This window comes from Channa argus, chromosome 10 (assembly GCF_033026475.1).
Source record: "Channa argus isolate prfri chromosome 10, Channa argus male v1.0, whole genome shotgun sequence".
In the NCBI taxonomy this organism is placed as follows: domain Eukaryota; kingdom Metazoa; phylum Chordata; class Actinopteri; order Anabantiformes; family Channidae; genus Channa; species Channa argus.
The window spans coordinates 15,518,319-15,530,749 of record NC_090206.1 but is presented as its reverse complement, the minus strand read 5'-3'; the positions used below and the strand labels follow the sequence as shown (position 1 = coordinate 15,530,749).

General features: G+C 39.3%; 1 protein-coding gene and 1 long non-coding RNA gene across 9 annotated transcripts in view; one reads left to right on the top strand and one right to left on the bottom strand.

The window, feature by feature from the left end:
* The window catches only part of mid2 (midline 2), a 127,394-nt gene that overhangs the window by 65,172 nt on the left and 49,791 nt on the right, over positions 1–12,431 (bottom strand). The gene's annotated exons all lie outside the window — the stretch shown is intronic.
* LOC137134056 (uncharacterized) overlaps positions 9,401–12,431 on the top strand; it is a 29,680-nt gene continuing 26,649 nt past the window's right edge. Inside the window, exons 1-2 of the long non-coding RNA XR_010915367.1 lie at positions 9,401–11,387; positions 12,269–12,419. This is a non-coding gene — a long non-coding RNA (uncharacterized lncRNA). The remainder of the gene's footprint in view (positions 11,388–12,268; positions 12,420–12,431) is intronic.

Sequence of the window (12,431 nt, the reverse complement as noted above, 5' to 3'; positions counted from 1 at the left end):
TTAGTGTAAATGTGTCAGCACCACTGAATGTGGCAGTACTGTAGTTTTTAATTCCAGGACCAGTATAAGAGATGCCACCATAGGGAAATGCCCAAAATTAAAAAAAAATATTCATGACACAGTTTCTGTCATTTTGTTGATTGTTTCTGTCATTTCTTGCAACTATCGAAAGAATAAAATCTGAATATGTCTTTAAGTCACATCCACAGTCCCCTGCGTCCATGGTCGTAGGTGCATGAACTTGCTTTGTTGACGCATGCAGTAATCTAGAGAAAGGCATTTATGGAACAATGATGATTGTATAAACAGTTCACTGGTGAAAGCACATTACTCCCCCCTGAATTGCAGTCACAGCTGCAGAGCCAAAGGGGACATAATGGACACTTGATGATGTTGGGATGACAGGGACCCAGTCAAAACAAATTACCATGTCTAAACCTCTGAACCAAGCATACGTTTGTTTTAAAAAGGAGTTCTAAATTGTCAGGGGCAGAGAATTTAAAGCGCCTGTTAATACTCAAAGTTTACCACTTCAGTTTAGTAATGTTAGAAAGCTAATCTAGGGCTAATCTAATTGATTATAATCACAAACAGATCAAAATAACATATTGTAATAATACTGACTGGAAACAAGCAATAAACTGTCTTTTCGTCCAAAGCTGTTTACTTTGAAGGCACAAAGGATGTGCTGCAACCAGAGCCCAGTGTTCGACATCTATCACAGAGAATAAAAGTGTACTTCCAGCTATGCATCAGTGGCAGGTAGATTATATGGGTATTATCAAAGAGTATGCATGTATCTACATGAATATGTGGATCCTGAACCCAAACAAGTGCATTGAAACAAAGCCTGAAAATAACAGATGCACCTAAACACACACAAACACTCACAATCTGTGCTTTGAAATCTTGGCCACCACATCAAATCAGTGGTGGCTGATTAAGTCTCAACACTGTGACAATCTACAGTGAATCACCAGTTTTTTATTGTCAGATGGATAGTGTATCTGCTGACCCTCTTCTGCCAGCACTCTACCCAATCCTTTCATCCTCACCATCACTACTCTCTCTTTACTAGCTGTACCTGGAATCTATGAAATCTCACTGGAGGCTGTCAATCACAAGCTTATCGCAGTAAAGAGGAACAGCAAATCACTGAGGTTTAAAGGCACCAGAGAGCAAGGCAACAGTAAACACCAGCAGCAGGGGGTCTGCAGTCCTCCTTTTGTAGGAGGTTTGGAAAACTCGCCTATGACATGTTTATCCCCGTGGGACATTAAAGCTGGAAAAGAAAAAAAAAGAAAGGAAAAAAAAACATTTGTATTTTCATTACAGAAAAATGAAAATAAATAAACAAATAAATGCTTTTACTTGTCTTGATTGATTTTTTTATATAAGAGAGTAGGTTTAAAATAATTCATTGAAGTCATAGGCAGTGAGGCAATTTACAGTTGTCATTGTACCCCAATGTAGGGCCACTGCAGGTGATGAAAAAATGACTGCAAAGCTTCACCAAGGGTTGAAGGAGTAGTCAGTCTTCTCTACAACCCATCTGAGGACACAGATACTGTGTGAGCTGTGGGACTATTGTGAGACTATTGAAAGTAAGGCATTGTGGGAAATAAATTGATTTGCTTTCTCTATGAGAGTTAAACCTGATTCAAGCATCCTACAGAAGGAGGCACAAAACCCAGGATGCGGTGGATTTACATCACTGGAGCCAGCATGGAGGCCCTGCACGGACCTGTCGCCTGAATTTTGACTTTTAAAACTCTGCATTGTGCTATTACGAGCTTCCTTACTGGCGATTAGATCACTCCTTCCAAGTCACAGCGGTAAGAAAATAACTACCATATTAGCATCAAAATGAAGACAAAAGCAAGCAAAACTTAGCACATGTGCTCGACAATGTTTACATACAGTACCAATACTTTAAAGTTCTGACAAAGAACCGTAACATGTGGATTTGCTTGTTTTGTTTTTTGGTCCAAAGCTCCCTAAACAGTGTTGGAGTCCAACGATGTAAACCAGAGCTGGTGTGAGTATGTGCATTCTGATGTAGATGGCAACACTCTCCACACAGGAAGCCTATTCCAGCCCGTAGATGAGGAGATTTATATCCCTCTGATGTTTGTATGCTAAAAATGAAGCTCACGTTAGCTTGGCTTAGAAGAAAGAATGGCTGCAGAGAAACCAGGGAGACGGGGCCCTGTCACATTATACAAATCTGCCAACCAACACCTCTAAACCTCTGTAAATTACACATCATATCCTGTTGGTTTAACCCATGTAAAATACACCAAAAAAACAATAAAAATACAATGCAACACACTGGTTTTAGGCAGATGACTTTGTGGGCCAGCCAGATTCTGTCCCAGCAAAAACTAACTTGGCAGCTAAAACTCAAAGGTGTGACAACTGGCAATAAAATGAAATGTTTTAGTTAAACAGCTGCTTTAATGTTTTAACCCCAGTGTGCTGTAGCACAGTAGATGTTTACTAGGGGCCTGTTAGAAGCCAGCTGCATTCATGGTAGCCATCAGGCTGATTTTCCACAGTGGCGTGGGGCTAAACAAAGACAGATGCTGTTCAACTGACAAGCCTGGCCTCTAGCCTGTGACCTCAATCTGCTCTGGACCTGTTGTTATGTAGTGGGAATTCTACAAACAGGCAACAGGTTAAAAATATTAATAACAAATTAAATGCTTTCTCTGTTGGCTTACTCATGTGAAACAGTAACACATTACTATTTAAGAAGCTGCCTGGAAGAAAACTGAAAAAATAAGCTGGATTTTTTTTTTTTAATAGAGCAGGAAAATGTCCAAACGTGGTCCAAGAAGATGGTAATTTAATATCCACCCCCGACAACAGGGTATTTCTCACTTAAACAAGGAGCTTTCATTCATTACTTTACGTGGTAAGCAATTACCAAACCTGGAGCCAACAAGTCTTTGTGCAGAGAATGGCTGGTTTGTTTTGGAGTGAATCACAGAGCTTTACACCTTTTCGTGTCCCAAAGATGCTTATTCAGGGTGCACACATTTAAATAAATACAACATTAAGCCAAAAATACCCTAAGGCAACACTGCTGTATATTTTATTAGCAATCATGTTAGCAAACATAACTCTCAAGTCCTGGCCCCAAATCTCATTTATCCAAATCATCACAGCTGAGCTTTTAAACCAAAGAGAAATGGAACATTGTTTGAGTGGATTCTGTGGAATTCAGCTGCATTAGTGGATTGAAATGCTGCTATTTATTTATTTTACAATTGGCATTAAAAATACTCACACGCATAATGTACATGCACAGCTGAGTTTCGCCAGACATAAGTAGATCACTGTTATTCCCTTCTTTGGTTTAGAAAAGGGGAAATGGCAGCCCTGCAGTTGACCAGAACATAACAGAACTATACATTTTAACATGTAAGTGGGAGCAAGTAGCACATACAAATTGTTGTATTACATTTCAGTGCTGTCTTTGACAGGAACCCTGTGTCTAAGTGCAGCTGCTTCAAAGGATAAATTAAATATTTTATCATATGAAAAACTGCCCGGGATTTATTTGGCCACCCACTTCATTTGTACTGTTTCTGTTAATTTTTTCCTTTCCTCTTCCTCTCACCTCCACATGCCCAATTCTCTCTTCTCTTCCTCTCTCTGTCTGTCCCTTCCTGCTTTTCACTCTCTCTCTCTGCAGCAGACCTCAGAATGGACTGGTTTCCTCAAACATGTGATTCCTATTCATAGAATGCAAACAGTAATACAGCCAAGCTGGTGTTTCCACTTCACATCCAGTGCGTTTAAGCAGGCTGTCTTAAGATTAACCCTCTCACCACTACACAGGAAGCAGTTCCTATTACCAAACCAATTATAATTCAATATTCAGAACATCCATAACCAAACATTACACTGCTTATTGATGTCAAAACTAATTTATGAATTTGTTTCCAATGATATTGCCACAGAAAGAGCTCTTGTTCTGGGTAACATTTAACATTTTGAAATGATTTCTTCAATGGCCTAACAAGCAGAGTGGCTTCAAGGTCAGCGTGTTTTCGGCCATCAAATCAGTGGGGTGTAAAGGCAGCAGTCAGAGCTGTGGCTCACTGTACCAGCTAGTTCTCCTGTTCCCTGGTGTTATATGTTAATGGGTAAAAACATTGGTTGGGACTCAAGGGAAAAGTTCTTTCAGTTCACCTCACTATGCCTAAGTTAATGGGAACACATGGAAACTGACAAATCCCAGTAAACGAATTCAGGATCAATGTTAAAGGCACAGAAAGGGGGGGATTTGGTGGTCTGTGGTGCTGACCCACTGGATGTTACCAAACGAAGACAGGGCACTGATATGATTTACTGCAAGTAAATATACTCAGAATGTGATTTTTATGCCGTGTATAAAGTATTTACTGTATAAACTACTCTATAACAGTCATGTCTGAGATTTAATGCATTTTATACTTACATTGTAAGAAAACAGGGTAGTGATTTTGAAACCAATTGTGTCTCATAACTAAGATATTAATTGAAAATGCATCCTTGCATGTTAAAATTGATTGTGAATGCTGCCACTACCCAGTTGTGTATAAAACATGCAGTGCTACTACACCCGGGATCATGTGTTTGTTTGACAAATTTCTCAGTCACAAGTTTCAGCATGTACTGAGCCTTTTGCTTTGTTCATATGTTTTTTGACAATTGTTGTTTCATACTCTATATGTTTTCAAATGCAGATGCGTCACAGTTTTCCACAACTAAATGGCTCCACAGCTGCAAACGCAGGCACTGATTTCCAAAGATGTATTTGTTTCTGTCACCCGAGCTATAGCTGGCTCTGTTGTGTGACGGACATTTACTGATGCAAGACACTGAAAATAAAATAAACAATCAATGCTTGTCGAGTGCAAGGCGAAGCCAGACTTGTTAATTGGTTTAATACATTTATACTTGAAAGAAGAATTAAATGAGATTTTCACAGGGTTGTGACAGCAAGTAGAAAACACATCCTCTCCTTTACCCTCCACTTAATACTTCTGCCTGTTACAGCTTGGCAGCCCGTGGGTAATAAAGTTAATACTGTCAGACGTAGTCTCATCAGCTCTCTGAGGCTCTTTTGCTGCGGTGGAGAGCCTTATCAGGTCTCAACACAACACTGAGTAGCATCCATGCCCCTACTTCACTTCAAACCACTTCCATTATTCATGTACATTTGCCCAGGTGAGAACAAACCCAGGATCAAAAGTTGGCAGAACAGCTTATTAGATATTTAGACACAGCTGAGCATGCTGGAGGGAGGAGGAGAGGGGAAACAGTGTGTAGCGCTGTCAACAAAAGCAAAAATGAAAATGGGTAAACAGGCTTCAAGCCCAGTGGCTAGTGTAAACCATTGACCTTAAAAGTCAGCCATGCTTGACAAGCTGTAGAGTGGACAGCGCCATGACATTGCACTGTCCAAATATTTTCTCTTCTTCCTAATAGTTTAAGGTAAATCAATACCTTCCTTGATCCTCCCATCTTGTTCCTTCTCTCTTTACTGCCAGCAGTTTAAAAATGTGAGGCATACGCTCTCAGCCTCAAATTGGCCACTCAAATGTATTAAGACAACTAAGTTCGCCCTCCTCCAAAAAGAATACTGACATTTTCAAAGCCAGCTCACCTTGAACCGTGTCCAAGAACATCAACTTGATTTCATTGCTATCATTTTCTATGACTAAGCTCCACAGAAATACGTATTAAGTATCATTTTAGTGTAAAAACAATCCCCTGCATACAATGATGACACTAAAATAAAATGACAGAGTTAAAAAAAAAAAGCAAACACTGCAAAATTTAAAAAATCTATTACCTTGTTTTGCAGAAAACAAACCTGCTAGTGTTGACCACTGACACTAATTCAGCTTCAGTGTTTCTATATTGTCATCTGAGGGTGTGTGTGTGTATGTATGTGTACAAGAGCACAGCACTACGTTAACGGCTTACCTTTTACTGGAATTTTCTATAAATATGCAAATTTACTCCACATCGTGTGAAAAAGCAATCTATGCATCACATAAACAGCACTTTCAGCTTCCGAAAAGTGGATCTTTTCAGCAAGAAATTGCATTCCTGGCCTCTGTATACCTATAATAGACTGGAAAGACTGTCAGAAAAACAATAGCACACTGTACAAAGATTGACAATGTATTTCTGAAAACTTGTACTATTGCAAAAAACAGCTGACAAGTTGAAATGCATGTTTTAAACAAGCAGGCTAACTGCTCCATAAGGTGCCGGCTTCTTTGTCAACAGTTTGCTGAACTGTACTGTGAAATGACATTGTTCGAGCTTGTGTTGATATCCCTAGAGGAAGCAGATGCCCTTATTAGTACTAAGGTCTGACTATTTGTATAAAAGCTGTGGTTATTAAGAAACATCTCTTAGAAACAAAATACCTGCAGTGAATTCTTTTTCTGAGAACAAGAATTTGGATGGAGAATGTCTTGGCGGTGAACGTGTTCCCCTGTGTCCACGTGTGTTTGTGTGCTACCTCTTGTGCATATTGTTTCTTAATAATGCCTGTCTGCACAACCCACCAGCCAAGGGAAACACATTCATTCACCTGATACAAAAGATAGCACAGATAAAAGCCTTGTTGGAGTTGTCTCGACTGGATAATTAGTAATCACATTGCACACAGTCAAGGCAACTAACCCCATTTTGGGGCCGACTCTGTCAGTCACCCACCCTTTCTCAATAGAAACAGAAGTAGAAAGAAAGTGTTAAATGACTAAATGAAATCAATGATTTAATATTTTCCGTTCCAGCACTGTCCACCCACTGCCTCCCTGTTACACCTTATGTGGCACACAGTCGGACTCTGTGTGTCTAATAATATGTGTACATGGGCTGCATTGGTCCAGATGTGACAAGAAATTTATTAGAACCGTTAACATAAGCTGAACCGCACTGAGCTGTCAGCAGCCAGAACAGGCTGCTTGACCAAAATCTTTTAACCACCAGCTTTCTTAAGCTATATACAGAATTCACCTTGGGTCTAAGTCTCCACACTTTCCCCCACGTAATACATTCAGGAGAGCCATTTGCCACTACAACTGTAGTATCTGGTGACATTAATAAAGCAGGAGGTGTTTTAGATGTGTTAGTAGGTTGTTTGGCTATTGATGATGACCGGGTGTCAGGGAGAGAGACAGAGAGATGGGGAAAGAGAAAAAAAAAAGAAAAAAGGGTATAAAAGAGAGTATAGAGTATAAAAAGAACCAGGTTGGTCAAGAGAAATCGGTTTGAAAATAGATCAAATCACACACCCAGAGAGAGAAACTAAAAGAGAAAAAAAAACAATAAACAGGGAATGATTGGAAAAGGGAGGAGAGGTGAGAGACCTTGCCATTGGTGTGACCCCAGGGAGGGGGGTTCCTGTCCTCGTTCTCGCTCTCCTGGTCTACAAAGTCAAACCTTTCTATTTATACAGCACTGTAATGTTTGGCATTTCCTTCAAGGGGGGAGAGCATGAGCCATTGTTTTTCTTGGCTGTCGCTCGATTGGCTCAGCAGGCTCAATACATTGAAATGTCAGCGGTTTGCAAGGTTTGTTTGCTCAATAAGCTTTATTTATTACTGATAAACATTCATTTCTTCCTTCTTGAGAAGAGAAATGTTATTATTGTCCTATTATTGTAAAGACATGTTGTGTCATGACATAATGGATGAGCTCAGAAAGCTGTTGGATGGATTGAGGGCTTTTTTTCTACCCTTTGTGGAATAATAAAACGAGACATGTAGGTTGCCAGTGTGTTTATCCTGTGAGAGGTAACCACATCGCGACGCAGTTGTCCAAAAGCAGATCTGAGCTTGCTGATTGCAGCTGCGGCAACAATGATGTCGCAATGATATGCAACACATAATCAGTGCAAACATTCATTTGCAGTGCCAGTCACTCTAAACTTAAGGAGCAGACAACTTCACTGACAAAAAGAAAAACACGGGCAATGTACTGTAATAAAAGAATTGTTTTCTGAAATCACAGTAAGAAGAGATGCCCAATGATGAGTAATTTGAGGTATGATCACAGTCTATCAGCCTGCGATCTGAGGCTATGATTTCTCACATTTGTCCTTTTTTCTCTTCCACTAAGACTTTCTGCCCATAAATGACCTGTTTGTGTTGTTAATACACAGGTAGGCTAATGCCACACACACGATGATGTACACATGATGAAAAAAATGCCAACTGAAATCATCTTATTAAGCTACAATACACAACATTTGGAAATCAAGCCAGTAGTAACATGGGAACATCAGTCCACTTTCATCCCCTCCCCCTAAATATTACATTACGACAGTATATAACTTAATGGCAAATGTGATTACATTTTTGAAGCGAACACATTCAGAGAATCATTGATTCTGATACAAGTTATTTTTTATTAAATGAAACACCACATTTAGTAGGAAGTTTCCAAGGGTTGCTTATGAGATCATGTTGGGCATGACTTTCCTACCACAGACCCAAGTTGGACTTAAGATTTCTGTGTGTGATTGGATTTAAATTTTTAAAAAAGCACTAAATGAACGTGATATTGCAACTTCTCTCTATGAAGACACAGCTCATTCCTTCCCTAAGCCTAACCAACTGCTGTGAATGCTGACACATCCATAATAAAACAAATAATAACGCTGTAGTCAGACAAATGTTTTACTACAAGATTTTATATTTCAGTGGGGAAAAATGTGATTTCTGCAAACATATTATTGACATGGACAGTGTAAACATCTTTGCGACTTGCCATTTCTGTTAAATGTTATCGTCATTATATTAATAGAAAATGTAAAATCTGGTTGCATTTATGATTTCCAGCAAAATGTATTTGCATTCACAGCTTAGTTGCATATGGCAATGTAATATTTAGCAAAGAGGTTCAGCACTTCTCTCCACTCTGCCCTCCCTCTCCTGGGTCTGCCTTATGTATTAGTCCTTTAGTCAGACAGAATTAAAAAATGTTTTTAGAAGGATCAGTCAGCTCAAACAGGTTGGAAGGCAACACCTCTGAACTGCTAGCAGAGCTGTTCAATGAGTCGAGATCACTGAAGCCTTTTACTGCATCTCCTCACAAAAAGATGTGTGTTGGAAAATATATTTGAACAAAGTTAGATACAATAGCTTCAAACAATACACAAACCCTCAAACATAAAAATACCAACAAATCTAATGTGAAAGCCTATAGAAGAAAAGCTGCATTAACCTATGTGGTTAGTGTTCACATACTCTCTGAAAACATTTTGAATAATTCGTTTGTGAACTGAGCAACAACAATTCCTCCCACCCCCACCCTCCCACCCAATACAGCTCTGCAAACCAAAGCCGACACAAATCAATAGGTTGTTAGTTAAACAATAGCTGCCCATTGCCAACATTTTAAAAATAGCTGATCCCCAGGGAGGTGCAAAACCAAAGAGCATAATTGTGAAGGTTAACAATGCCTACTGCTCTATCAATATTGAACTAATCTGAAGACTTAGAGAGCGAAAAAGAAAAGCTTTTTTTTCTGGAGGCAGGTTTATGAACTCCTAGTCTTACTAATGACCGGTCTGCACAAAGTGGTCAACTTCAGCAGAAACTAATGGACTTATAACACAACCTCTGGCAAACAATAAGAGATGATACATGTTTAGCAGGAAAATATAAGAAATTCCTAGAGATCACTGTAACTAAGCTATCAACCAGAAAGAGAGAGCTGCTTTTAGATAAAACGTGTTCCCTTAATAAAATGCCTGGTGGGCGGACGAGTGTGCGTGATGAAAGTATGCATGTGTCTCTATGTGTGTATGAGTCAGTCAGGGAATGAACTCTTTCTTTTTCCTCCTGTACCCCCATGACTTTTTTTTTTTTTTTGCTCACTGCTCTGTGTAGCTATTAACCCTCCCCAGAATCCTACATCCTTGAAGCTCAAAAATCTTTTTTCACGCCTCCTCCTGTTTACACCTACCCTCTCAATCTGTGTCTTTATAGTTATTTCTCTTTCTTTCTGCCTGTGCTTTCTATGCCTGATCCCTGAATTTTTTATCGCAACTGCATCCTGGCCTGTGCTGACATTAGTGTGATGAGTGGAGGTGTTCATTATAGCAAGCTACACGGCTCTGTTCAATGGGCCAGAAATAAAGGCAGGAAGAATTGGTAACAGGTTTCTGCAGTAGTCAGAAATATTCTTAAGCAGTGACAGGTGAAACATACTGGTGGGTTTAATTTTGTATATCTTTCATCCGCATATAATCAATGAAAGTTGAAAATTAATAACTATTAACCAGAAAATTTGCTAAAACTATGTTCACCTACCATAATGTTTACCTACACATGGAGAGTCATCATAACACCTCATGGGCATAACTCCACTCCTTTTTTTTTCCGGAGAGAGGAGGTGTAATGCACTCCGCCCAACTGAGAGGCTGCCACCACAACTGCAGAGCTGGGCCTGATCCCAAGCCTGTGCCAGCGGGTGAGATCATGGGAAACACGTGCATTGCTGTAGGAGGCAACACAGGCTCCTGGCTGTTAACTAGTATGATGAGGCTGGCCCCCTCCCCAGCTCAGCTGCTTCAGTTAGACAGAGAGGCCTTCTCCTACTTCCTGTCTGGGTGGATTCTTAGGATTTAGGACCCAAATGTTTCAGGTTTTTTTAGAGCAACAGGCTTTGACTGTATTTTATTTGGTTGTTTAGGTTCAAGCTGTCCAATTTCTCGTGGCAGTGATTTAGAAGAAGAAAGGAACCTACACTTGTCTGATCATCAGACATTGTTTAGAATTTCTAAGAACTTTTGGCAGTCAGGGAGACAAATGAAATCACTTTAGTATCTGTTTTAGTGAAACTTCAGAAGCCATATCTGCTTTCCCCTTTAAAGCTTATTCCTACATCACCTTGGTATCTAATTATTTGCAGATATTAATATTCATTCGTTGTTGAATTATGCAGCACGTCATATTTGTCAGACTTCTTTTACCTACTAAACTAATCTTGATCACGCGTATCAATCACGAGACACACTCCTTGCCTCTGTGCCAACTTGAGAGGATGATTGGTCCAAAATCACACAACCACATGACCACCCACCAATGTAAATGTTTCTGACTGGCTCCATATGTTTGTAGCTTTTCATTTTACCTTTTCATTTTACTTCTTACTCTGTGCTTTTAACAGACCCAGATAAGGGCCAAAATGCTCTGGTCATATAACAATAAAGTTGTTTAATGATCTGCAATTGTTGTCAAAGGTTTGATCTTTTCTGAATTATGCAATTCCACTGTGCAAGCTGATGTTATGTAATAGTATCCAAACCACAATTCACCTGTTACTGTGAAGGAGCTGTGGAGCAAAGCTTGGTATCTGCTGCACATGTATGTAATCTTTAATCTGTTATCCATATGTACAGGACTTGTTTGTGTGGCATTTGGGGATGAGGTTCATTAGCAAAATTACTGAATCTGAATCCAGCTCCACGCCCACTTCTCTAACCGGAATCATTGTAGCTGGAATTCAGCTACAGAAACCATAGAAGCTAAACACAGTGAAAATTCATTCAGTAAATACCAATTAAATAAATTGCTAGAATTTTGCATGCACAGTGCACTTAATGGTACCTGAAGGCAAATTCATTGTTACTTTGCACTGGTAGTAGGCCGAGGTTAAGCTAAGCTTTTCATATAATGAAATATTACATCAAGGTGTCGGACAATAGAAATTAAAACAATGGACTTGTCCTCCTCCTTTTTGTCATGTTTTGCTTCAACTGATGTAGTGATTTCATTGACTTTGGAATATGTCAAGACACGTTCTTCCACGTTGCTGAGCTATCATGTGTTTACATACAGCACGCTTTTTCTGTGCCTGTGTTAGAGATAGAGAGTCAAAAGAGAGTAAACTAATAAGAGGATTAGAATAAAAATTTAATAAGGAGCTACTGCATATATTAGCAACGAAGCTTAAGAATTGTGGGTATCTTATCAAGTCAAGATCCAGATACAAAATAGAATCCAGTATCAAACCTCATCCCTAATCATTATTAATGCCAAGTACAAAGCTTCGCATTTCTATTAGATGAGACAGTGAAACAGAAAAAGAAATGTAGGGTAAGAAAAGAAATTGCCAGAAGAAGGAGAAATGCAAAGTTAGAAATGAAATAATATGTAGCAATACTGATCTTCCTTTCATTATTTGAGTACATTTTTGTTATTGTTTTTAAGATAATTAGTTTGCAAACTGCATTTCTCTTTCACAGGTCAGTGGGTTGTTGAATTTGGAATAAGTGAGTCCTTCAGTCCCAAACTGAAGCCCAAGGCTCTGTTGGCTTAGTGAAGTTCACTGGCCATGACCACATTCTCTGCCACAGACAGGCAGTTATGATTTGAGCTACTCAGGCCACCAAACAGGTAATTAATTTC